We start from the raw sequence: 12617 nt of genomic DNA, 5'->3' as shown, positions 1-12617 counted from the left end.
TGATGAGTTAGAGGTTGACATCCGCAAGATGAAAAATGTGCAGCTAAATTACAAACTAGATTCAGGCCCTCATTACAACCCTGGCGGTCGGTGATAAAGCGGTGTAATACCGCCAACAGGCCGGCGGTAACAAAAATGGAATCATGACCACGGCGGAAACCACCAACACATACAGCCACTTTAACACTCCGACCGCCATGGCGGTAGCAACAAACAACACAGCGGTAACCGCCAACAGCCAGGCGGAAGACAATGTACCACCCACTGCATTACAACTTGCCTATCCACCAGCATTTCCGGGGCGCTACCAACACCATCAAAAGCACAGCGGAAATAGAACACAGAAGGGAAACTACTCACCTCTCAACACTCAAGGAAGAACCACAACGCCATGGAGCCTGAACTGCAGGTGTTCCCCATGCTGGTGTACCTTCTCATACACCAGGAATATGAACGCCGGCGATGACGACCACGGTGAGTACTGAACCTAGCACACAGGGGAGGGGGGGAAAGAGAGTGACACACACACGCAACACCCCCACCCCCACCCTCAACACTATATACACAAACACATGCTACAACATTACATATACACCCCATAACCCTCTGGAATAACACAAGGACAAAAGGAATGGATTAAAATGAGTGTAATATTAGTAATTTTAAGAAATACATTCATAAAGAAAAAAACAGTATGTACAATATATACAATATATACAAAAGGAGGGACAATGCCTGCTCAAAAATGTCCGTGGCCCACTGGACCAAAACACATAGGCCAAGGCCACACTTGACTCCAGCCTCAATATGGAGAGAACACTGCAGGGGCATCAGTTCGAAAACACACAGGCACCACAGGGGCACAGGGAATGGGGGGGGGGGGGCACCTCATCCGGAAGATGGTACAGCACCACTGGTCCTGGAGTGGGCTGCATGCCACTGCTTGGTCCTGGGGAGTGCGAAGACACAGTCTCTCAAGTGGGTGGTTTGCCCACTGCTTGGTCCTGGGAGAGCAAAGCCACATTCTCTCAAGTGGGTGGTTCGCTCACTGCTTGGTCCTGGGGAGTGCAAAGCCACAGTCTCTCAAGTGGGTGGTTTGCCCACTGCTTGGTCCTGGGGAGTGCAAAACCACAGTCTCTCAAGTGGGTGGTTTGTCCACTGCTTGGTCCTGGGGAGTGCCAGGCCACAGTCTCTGTAGTGGATGGCTTTTTCCACTGGATCTGGAGGGGGCTTTGTGCCCAGTGTGCTTCATCCTGGCAAGGAGGGGCTGAGTGGATGCCTTCTTCCACTGGTTCTGGAGGGGTCCTTGTGCCCAGTGTGCATCATCCTGGATGGGACAAGGTCACAGTCTCTCACCTGTGTGTCACACCGATAGGTGTTGCAGGGGCCAGGATGCACTGCAGCCCATGTAGTCACCACTACACACTGCTCTCCGGTGGTGATGGCTGCTCAGTGTATGCAAGTTGCGCTGCAGGTGGCGGTGCAGGCAGTGGTGGTGGTAGCCTCCAGGCCTTCACCTGCAGCCTCGGACAGCTGCCCACTGGAGCTGCTGCTGGCAGTGGGGCAGGTTGCGATGCTGGCCGCGGTGCAGGTGGCGGTGCTGGCGGTAGTGCAGGTGGCCATGCAGGCAGTGGCCTCCAGGCCTTCACCTGTAGCCTCAGACAGCTGCCCACTGGGGCTGCTGCTGCTGGCAGTGGTGCTGCTGGTGGCAGGGCAGGTGGCAGTGCTGCCTGCGGTGCAGGTGGCGGTGCTGGCCGTGGTGCAGGTGGCAGTGATGGCAGTTATGGTGGTAGCCTCCAGGCCTTCACCTGCAGCCTCAGATGGCTGAGGTGCCATGGCTGGTGTTCTGTGCTCCTTCCTGCCCTTGGCAGATTGTGGTGCCTCCTTGCTTCTGCCAGCTGGAGTCTTTGACTTGTCCTTGTTGGCTGGTTGTGCCTCCTTCCCCTTGCTGGCTGCTGTCCCCTTCTTGCCCATGCCAGGTGGCGGACCGTTCTTGGCCTTGGCAGGTGTTGCTGGCACACAGGCTGGGCTGACGGGTGCCTCCTTGGAGCCTCTCACAGGTGCAGAAACCACAGTGGCCGTGGACTGGGTGGCTGAGGTGCTGGGCTGGGTTCTGGCCACACTGGCCCACGGTGAAGAACGGGGGGGAGGGGTAGCGAATAGGTCAATGTTGGCGAGGAAAAGCTTCTTAGGTACACTGGGGTGGGAAGAGGGTGAAGGTTTGGGAGTGGAGGAAGAGGGAATGGTTGTAGGAGGTGTCAGTCTGCTGTGTTTGGGTGCAGGTGCATGGGCTGGATGCTGTTGTGAGGTGGATGCCTGTTGGGTGTGTGTGCGTCTGCATTTGTGTAATTTGGGAGGAGGGGTCACAGACACAGTGGGAGAGGACACAGGGGACGTGTGCATGGTTGTTGGGGTGGTGACTGCCAGTGAGGGGCGTGTAGTGACAGGCGTGCAGGGGATTGAGTTAGTGGATGAGGATGTAGTGCATGCAGGTGTGAGTGGTGATGCTACTAGGAGGGGGGTGGACGAGGAGGAGGAGGGGAACACAGTGGAGGCAGTGGATGTTGGTGTGTCTGCATGGGGATGGTGCTTGTGTGAGTGCCTGTGAGATGAAGAGTTGTGCTTGTGTTTGCCTGAGCCACTTCTGTGTGTTGATTTGGGTGATTGCTGGTCTGAAGGTGTGCTTGGGATAGGCTGGGGTTGAGGGGATTGGGACTGGGTAGAGGAAGTTGGAGGGGGGGAGGCCGGAGACAGGGACAATGGCTGCCATCAGTGCAGAGGCCAGAGCCTGGAATTCTCTCTGTTGGGCCACCACACCAGAGTGAATGCCCTCCAGGTATGCATTTGTTTGTGTAAATGCCCTGCTACACCCTGAATGACATTCAGTATGGTTGACTGCCCAACAGAGAGAGATCTTAGGAGGTCAATAGCCTCCTCACTGAGGGCAGCAGGACTGACTGGGGCAGGGCCTGAGATGCCTGGGATGAAGGAGATGCCCACCCTCCTGGGTGAGCGGGCATGGGAAACAGCTGAGGGGCTGCTGGGAGGGTGGTGCTGGTACGGGGTGGTAGATGTACCTGTTGTTGGGGTGGGCACAGAGGTGTCTGCCACCGCCCAAGGAGCTTCCATCAGAGAAGGAGTTGCTGTTGGTAGTGTCCCCTCCTGTCTCTGTCGTGGTGCTCCCCTCGCCCTCCGTCCCATTGGTGCCCTCACAGTCGGTGGATTCGGCCTCCAGGCCCATGTGGGATGCAGCTCCCTCCATCGTCGGTGCCTCTGCTCCTCCACCACTTGATGCTAATGCACACAAGGACAGGGTGACAAAACAAAAAGGGGGGGGGAGACAGAGGATACACTTGGTCAATGCCAGCAACACTGCAGTTGGCGTACAGAACACACAGGGAACAGCCCTATGCACTAGGCCATGCACTACTGATTACAATGCTAGTCACCAGCCCATGGGGTACAATGCCTAACGCCATTAGCTGCACATCTGAAACCCACAGGACCCTGGCCAGTAGTAGATGCCCACTAACTCTATTGGGGTTGGAGTGCATCTGATCTTGCCCATCATTAAACACACCCTGCCACGTTCGCCCTGGCCTAGGGGCACCCACAGCCCACATCCCCCACCCAGGTAATACCTTAACGCATGTGTACTCACCGCCTTGTGGCTGCTGTGATGCCTTCAAACGCCCATCCAACTCCGGATAGGCCACCGGCAGGATGCGGAACATCAGGGGGCTCACGGTACGATGGACACCCCTTTCTCATTGGGAGGCCAGCCCTAGCTGGACCTCCGCTGTCTTCCTTGCCCAGCAGCGCAGGTCCTCCCACCGTTTGCTGCAGTGGGTGTTCCGCCTGTCAAAGACCCCCAGGCTCCGCACCTCCTTGGCGATGGCACGCCAAATACCCTTTTTCTTATGGGCACTGACCTACAGAAAAAATACAGCAGAAAAGGGATTAGTCATACCGTCCGGACTGTCATACTCATGGCCCACCATATCCCTCCCATGCCCTTACGCACATACATTCCCCACAATACATACAGCACTCTGCCCAGGACCCCTCAGAACCCACCTACACGGGGCTCACACACACAGCAATCCATACATTCATGGGCCACGCATCATGCTCACAGTGTACTCACCTGTTTGTCTGGAGGACCATAGAGTAAAGTGTACTGGGGTAGGATCCTATCCACTAGTCTCTCCAACTCTTCGGAAGTGAAGGCGGGGGCCCTTTCCCCAGACACTCAAGCCATTGTCGCTTCCAGACACAGGTCACAACAGCACTTGCAGTGTAGGTCCTCTCCTGTTGAAGGTCAGGTAGCAAGTGTGTGAACAGATAGAAAATGGCAGTCACGTCCGTGGCGGTGCGTACCGTCACCGCCGGCGTACATCGCCATTGGCTTCTGGAACCCATAGGGCCAAATCATAAACAATGCGATGTTGCGCGGCAGTCGTTGACCGCCGACTGCAATGGCGCACAACGCCAGCGGAATTACCTCATTTCCACTTGTCTCTCCTCACAGGTCAGGCAGCCGCCATTTCAGGGGGGCACAGGCCATGGCACCTAACTGCATCACAGCAAACATAGGCACATCAACTGACTCTCGAGTTCACATCCTGTTTCTGTAAATGAAGAAATGCATATTAATATTGACATATGTGTGAATATGACATTCTGCTCACTGTTTTTCACCCTAGAGTTCAACCGCTGAGGATGAATAGGAGATGGAGACTTACCCCCGTGTACAGACCCCTGGTGGACCTGGTGACAATGGAGAACAGGCACATTATCCTGACCTACAGACTTGATAGGGCCAAAATCCAAGAACTGTGTGCCCAATTGGAGCCAGACCTGATTTCAGCTATCTGCCAGCCCACAGGTATCCCCCCTCTAGTGCAGGTCCTGTCAGTGCTCCATTTCCTGGCAAGTGGTTCCTTCCAAGCGACAGTGGCAATAGCATCAGGGATGTCTCAGCCAATGTTCTCAAATGTGCTGACCAGAGTGTTGTCTGACCTGCTGAAACATGTGTGCAGCTACATCGTATTCCCCCAGCTGGAGGATTTGGCCACAGTGAAGGCTGACTTTTATGCACAGGGACATATCCCCAACATCATTGGTGCCATTTATGGTACACATGTTGCATTTGCCTCCCACCCCCCCGGAGAAATGAACAAGTGATCAGAAATAGGAAAAGCTTTCACTCTCTGAATGTGCAGATGGTGTGTTTGGTGGACCAGTACATCTCCCTTGTCAATGCCAAGTATCCTGGCTCTGGGCATGATGCCTTTATCTTGAGGAATAACAGCATTCCATATGTGATTACTCAACTCCAGAGGCACAGGGTGTGGCTAATAGGTGAGCCCATGGTCCCCACCCAGTTGATGTAGGTATATGGGTGTGGGTTTGGCCCTAAGGGTGACTGTGTGGCTAATAGGTATCCCTCGAATATTTGCAGGTGACTCTGGTTACCCCAACCTCTCATGGCTACTGACCCCAGTGAGGAATGCCAGGACAAGGGCAGAGGAACATCACAATGAGGCACATGGGCAAACAAGGAGGATCATTGAGAGAACCTTTTAACTCCTGGAGGCCAGATTCTGGTCCCTCCATCTGGCAGGTGGATCCCTGTACTACTTACCCAAGAAGGTGTGCCAGATCATCGTTGCCTGTTGCATGTTGCACAACCTGGCCATGAGACGTCACATGCCTTTTCTGCAGGAGGATGAGCCTGGGGATGGTCGTGTGGCAGTGGTGGAGCCTGTGGACAGTGACGAAGAGGAGGCAGAGGAAGAAGATGTGGACAACAGAAGTACACTTATTCAACAGTACTTTCAGTGACACACAAGTAAGACACTGTAACTTCACCTTCCATTGCAGTTTTGTGTTTGACATTGTACATGGCAGCCTGATTTCCCTATAGCTATGGCCACTTACTGTTCTCTTTGGCATCTCTATTTTCAGATCTCTGTGCCCCACTCTGGCTCCTGGTGTGTTTGCTGCTGCCCACTGCAGGTCATACCTATGTAAATATTACAGTACATTTTAAATACAATGTTTGGTTTGTGAAACTAATACATTTGTCAAAGAATTCACAGACTCAATACCTAAATTTGTTCCAAGGGTGTTTATTTATGTGCTAATAAGTGCAGGGGGTATTGAAATGGGCTAGTTGCTGATGGAGGAAAGTCCAGGGTAGAGTCCATTCTATTTGTATCCCAGGTGCATTGTACAAGGGTGCATAGGAAGTGGAGCAATGGCAGTTCAAGGTGGACAGGATGGCAGAGTAGGACAGAAGGGTGACAATCAGGAGAGTCTTATTTCCTGGCGGGGGTCTTGGCAATGTTCTTTGGCTTCTGCCTGGATCGCAGGGACCGTTTGAGGGGTGGTTTGCCTTCTGCAGTGGGTGGGGTGCTGGTGGCCTGTTTTTCCTGTGGGGGGGCCTCCTGTCCACTAGCGCCGGCGGAGGTGGAGGGCTGTTCTTCGGTTTGGCTAGTGTCAGGGGCCCGTTGGTGTGCCAATGCCTCCCTCAAGGTGTTGGCAATGTCTGCCAGCACCCCTGCAATGGTGACCAGGGTGGTGTGGCTGTCCCTCAGGTCCTCCCTGATCCCCAGGTACTCTCCCTCCTGCAGCTTGGCCAGTATCTGGCCCCTGGGAATGGTGGTATGCTCCCAAGATGTTGGTAAGTGCCTCGTGGAGAATCGGTTCCCTGGGCTGTCCTCCCCCTGTGGCACCGCAGTCCTCCCAGCTTCCCTGTTGTCCTGTGCCTGTATCCCCTGAACCGTGTGCCCACTGTCACTGACCCCAGGTCCCTGATCGTCCTGTGTTTGTGGAATGCCTGGGGTCCCTGTAGTGGTGGACACAATTCTGATTGACATGTCCTGGGGACAGCGGGATGGCCCCACTGGGTAGGTGCTGTGGTGGTGTTTCCTGAGGGGGGAGGCGCTGTGGTGGGTGGGAACTCTGGCTGGGTACCCGACTGTCCAGAGTTCCCTGATAGGCCAGGTTGGTCATTGTGATCCAGGCGTGCAGAGTTGCTGTCATCACTGTGGGGCTCTTCGGGGGGGGGGCTGGATGTGGCTGGCACCTCCTCTCCGGTGACGTTGAGTGGGGGTCCTGTGGGGATGTAAATGCAGTGTTATTGTATCTGCGTGTTGTAAGAAAGTAGCCTCATTCTAGCATGGTTACCTCCACTTTTGGCGTGTTTGTTAGTGTGTGTCAGTGTGTTTTGCCTGTCTCACTGGGATCCTGCTAGTCAGGACCCCAGTGCTCATATTTTGTGGCCTAATGTGTATGACTGTGTAGTGCCTAACTGTGTCACTGAGGCTCTGCTAACCAGAACCTCAGTGCTTATGCCCTCTCTGCTTTTAAATTTGTCACTGTAGGCCAGTGACTTCATTTACCAATTTCAGTTGTCATACTGGACCCCACTTATAAGTCCCTAGTATAAGGTAGCTAGGTACCCAAAGCATTGGGGTGCCAGGAGATCCATATGGACTGCAGCATTTGTTTTTTGCCACGCAAAGGGAGCTCAGAAAAACCCTTAAACAGGACTGCCACTGCAGCCTGCGTGAAATAATGCACACACTATGTCACAGCCTTTTTCACTGCACTTAACAGTGTCCTATATGTTTAATCTTCACTTGCTTAGGTAGGTACAAAGTTACTAAGTTTGAGGGCACCCTTGCACTAGCAAAGGCGCCCCCATATAGTTCAGGACCATTTACCCGGACTTTGTGAGTGCGGGGACGCCATTACACGTGTGAACTACATATAAGTCAATACCTATATGTAGCTTCACAATGGTAACTCCAAATATGGCCATGTAACATGTCTAAGATCATGGAATTGTCCCCCCATTCAAAATCTGGTATTGGAGAGCCAATTCCATGCATCCACCATGGACCCCCAGTACTGCCAAACCAGCACTCTGATGTTTGCACTTCAGCTACAGCTGGTGCCACCTCACAGACAGGGTTCCGCCCTCCTGGGGTCTGGGCAGCCCAGTCCCAGGAAGGCAGAACAAAGCATTTCCTCTGAGAGCAGGGTGTTACACCCTCTCCCTTTGGAAATAGGTGTTACAGGCTGTGGAGGGGTAGCCTCCCCCAGCCTCAGGAAATGCTTTGAAAGGCACAGGTGGTACCCTCCTTGTATAAACCAGTCTACACCAGTTCAGGGACCCTTTCTCCCCTGCTCTGGCAGGAAACTGGACAAAGGAAAGGGGAGTGACCACTCCCCTGTCCATCACCACCCCAGGGGTGGTGCCGAGAGCTCCTCCATTGTGTCCCAGACATCAGCCATCTTGCTTTGCAAGGTGTGGAGGCACTCTGGAGGACTCTGAGTGGCCAGTGCCAGCAGGTGACATCGGAGACCCCTCCTGATAGGTCCATACCTGATAAGGTAGCCAATTCCCTTCCCAGTGATATTTAGGGTCTCTCCTTTGCGTTCTCTTCAGATTCTGATTGCAAGTTTCCTTGAGGAATCCTCTGCAACAAGTTCAGCATCCACCGACCTCGGATCAACTGCAGCCTGCTCCAAGAAAAGCTATAACTGCAACAAAGTGTCTACAAGAGACAGTTTTCTTTAGCAACCTCAGCTCCAAGTCAGCAACTGCAACAGTTTCCATTGTGTGCATGCTCTGGGGACTCCCTGTCTTCATCCTGCACCAGAAGGACCGAAGACATCTTCTGTGGAGTGACGGAGTCATTCTCCTGCTCCAAGCAGGCACTTTACAAGGTGATGACCCGTACCCTGGGACTCCTCTCACAGTGATGAGCGTGCTCCTAAGGACACAGAGGGTGGACACCATCAACATAGACTGTCTTGAGGTCCTGCTGACGCAATTTGGAGGAGGTAAGACCTTGCCTTCCCCGAGAATGATGGTACCCCTGTGTTTTGTGTCTTCTTTGCCTCCTGGGGCCTCTATGCACTCTTTGCCAAATTCCTTCTTGCACAGCCTGGCCCAGGTCCCCAGCACTCCACCCTGTGATGATCAACTTGCTGAGTTGTTCTCCGGCAGTGTGGGACCTCTTTTGTTGTACTGCATCCACCGTGTTTTGCACCTCCCTTGAACCTGGATCCTGCGGCTTCTGTGTTTGTTGGCTGGCATCCTGAGGGCTTGCTAAAGTGCTGAATAGCTCCTCTTCCTCTTCACAGAGAATTGAGGCCCCCAGGTCCCGCCTGGTTCCATATAGTGCCATTTTGATGAAAAACTCACTTTTTCCATAGCCAAGACTTGTTGGTGCTTTCCAAAACAAAATCTCATCTGCATCAACTTTCACGCCGTGGGACATCTTTTGCATCATGCAGAAACCCGCTGGCATCTTCCTAGGGTGCATTTCTGCAGTCTTCAACTAACCAGGGACTCTTCTTTTGCACCCTCTTCTGGGTTGATAAGGGCTCCTGACCTTCCTGGAACTTCTTTCAACTTCTGGACTTGGTCCCCTTCCTTTGCAGGTCTTCAGGTCCAATAATCCAGCAGTTGTTCTTTGCAGACTTAGTTGGCTGCTGCAAAATCCCCAAAACGAGATGTAGTGTGTCCTAAGGAAACTTGCAGTACTTTACTCCTGCTTTTCTGGGCTCTGTGGTGTGGTAATTTACTTACCTTTACTGTATTCTTAATCTCCCAGTTGTTCTGCACACACTACACTTGTCTACGGTGGAATTTGTGATTCACATTCCACTTTTTTTAGTATATGGTTTGTGTTGCCCCTTGACCTATTTTTTCCCATTGTATTCTATAGGATTTCCTACTGTTTGCATTGTTCTGTGACTATTTACTTGTCTAATTTTGGTGTTTAGTGTATATATTGTGCATAATACTTACCTCCAGAAGGAGTATTGTCTATGCTATAGCTACCTCTATCAGCCTAAGCTGCTACAACCCTACTACATTCACTAACAAGTGATAACTAGACCTGGTGTAAGATGTAAATACCCAAGGTACCCAATACAAACCAGGCCAGCCTCCTACACATGTGCAATCTTGTGCATGGAAATGTTTCCCTCTATGGTTGTTATTAGCAATGCAGCATTGGCTTGTGTGAGTTGTGCTTGGTTTGGCTAAGTGATTGTCACTAGTGTGCATGCTTTGGTGATGGGTGGCCATGCAGGTCTGTGATGGGGTTCCATGCATTGGTGTTGCATGCAGGGCTTAGTATTGGGATGGGTGGGTTGTGATGGTGGGGTATATGTGAGATGGTGGTGTGATGGGGTGAAGGTAGGGGTTCTTGTTTGTGATGACTTGCAGGTAGGGTGGGGGATAAAGTAGTAAAGATTTGACTTACCAGAGTCCAGTCCTCCTGCTACTCCTGCCAGGACCTCAGGATGCATGATCGCCAAGACTTGCTCCTCCCATGTTGTTAGTTGTGGGGGAGGAGGTGGGGGTCCACCGCCAGTCCTCTCTACAGCTACCTGTGTCTTGCTACCACAGAACGCACCTTCCCCCATAGATCTTTCCACCTCTTCCTGATGTCATCTCTTGTGCTGTCCCACGGCATTGACCCTGTCCACGGCTCTCCGCCATAGCTCTATCTTCCTAGCAATGGACGTCTGTTGCACCTGTGATCCGAATAGCTGTTGCTCTACCCAGAAGATTTCCTCCACCATGACCCTTAGCTCCTCCTCTGAGAACCTGAGGTGTTTTTGTGGTGTTATGGGTGTAGTGTGAGTGGTGTGTGTGAGGGTGTGTGGGGTGATGTGTTGGGGTGTGTGCTGTGAGGTGCGTGGGTGATGTATGGGTGATGGTATTTTGTGGCTCAGATTCAGTGGGTGCTATAGGCTTGTCTCTCTCCCACTTTCCAAAATGTATGAGTCGTAAAGGGTTGTGGGTATTGTGGGTGTGTGTTTTATATTGGTGTGGGTGCGTGGGTGTGTGTATGTGTGTCTGGTGTGTGTATTTTGAATTGTCCAATGTGGTGTTGTTTTGTATGTGTGTGTATTTTGAGCGCGGCTGTGTGTACCGCGGTTGAATGACCACTGCGGTGATTCGTGGGTCATGATGCTGTGGGCATATTTCTGTTGGTGTAACGGTGTGGGTTTTGGTACTGCCAGTTTATCACTGACCTTTGGTCTGGTGGACTTCTGTGGGTGTCTGGATAGTGGCGGATTTCTCTGTGTGGGTCATAATACCCGTAGCGGTATACCGCCGCGGTCACGGTATGTTGGCGGCATTCAGCATGGCGGTAGGCGGCACTTACCTCCATTGTTGTAATGAGGGCCTTAATCCATGATGAAATTCTAGAGATGGGTTTGCTCACATGGAGAGCCCATATTAAAGTTTCATTGAGAAAACAAAGGGTTAGAGTAATTTAAAGAAATATTCAGAACGATGAGAGAAAAAGACAGTAAATAAGAGTGAAAGGGACTAAAGGGCAAGAGGTGTTGCAAGTGATTCAGAAGTTGGGACAGAAGCAGTTTTATAATTTCCCTTGAGAGAAGTTCACGGAGATAAATCACGTGTATTGGCCATGGACTTAAGCTGATTTGTATGCATTTACTAATAAATTCACAAAACTGTTAGAAGATTCAACAAAGTCATACAATGATGTACACAAATTGACAAACATATAATGGGTGTTGTTGATAGTTTTGAAATCAGTGTTTTACAGTGTGGTTCCTGGTTATCTGTGGTTAGAGTGCATGGCTGCAGTTGGATGGCCGACACAAGAACTGTCTAGAATTGGTCCTAATAATGCACCACCTGTAGAGGTAACAGACAAATATTGAGATTGAGATTGTTGTTTTTGGTGATTCAGGGTTGGAATGCAGAGATGCTGTTGCTTACTATGCATTATTGAATACAACAGTCAATAGAATAATAATAAAAAATAATTAAGATGCATCATTGTTTGACGAGCCCTGATATATGGATAGATGGCTGTTCAAGAGTTTCACTTTTGTGTATGACTGTGGTGTATATTTTGCTGGTGGGTTTGCCCCAGGTCCACATGCTTGTAGACCAGTTTGCTTTCATATACATCAGTGTGGTGTTGGATAAAGATATACAGTAGAAGGAGGTCTTTAGCTGTTATATGAGACAACCCTAATTTTCAGCTTAATCATGCTTTATTTGGAATCAAGTATGGATTGTTGCCGATTATCACTATCTGCTGCATGGATATAGGGCAAGGTGAGAAATTGCTGTATTCAAGTTTCTATGCCATCATGGTGAGCTCCTGTATTGTTTCATGATCACTACTGATCCAAAAAGGTTCTCATTTACATGAGCAGTAAAGGTCAGTAATTTATTCCTTTGGATAACATTCTTCACTTCTGTAGCTGTTGGACCTGGTATTAGGTGTGCATTATGCTTATATTCATATTGACTGCTTCCACTTTCCATTTGTGCACATAATATGCTGTTGTTGAAGTCTACAGTGTAAGTGCATGTGGAGTGTTAGATTATGTTGGTTTTAGTGGGAATCAGGAGTTTAAATTAGCCTTTGGCTTACAGGCCTGTGCCCTGACTTTTAACCTACTTGTCTTGCTCTGTTTTAGCACATTTATTTAATTATTTCTTCCAAGATGGCTGCCATGTTTATAGTTAGGAAAATGTTTTACTTTCACGTTATCTGTGCCACTCTGTAAAGACATCACTATCAGTGTTAAAG

The sequence above is a fragment of the Pleurodeles waltl genome, chromosome 2_2 (assembly GCF_031143425.1).
Source record: "Pleurodeles waltl isolate 20211129_DDA chromosome 2_2, aPleWal1.hap1.20221129, whole genome shotgun sequence".
Taxonomy (NCBI): domain Eukaryota; kingdom Metazoa; phylum Chordata; class Amphibia; order Caudata; family Salamandridae; genus Pleurodeles; species Pleurodeles waltl.
Note: the sequence above shows the minus strand (reverse complement) of the source record.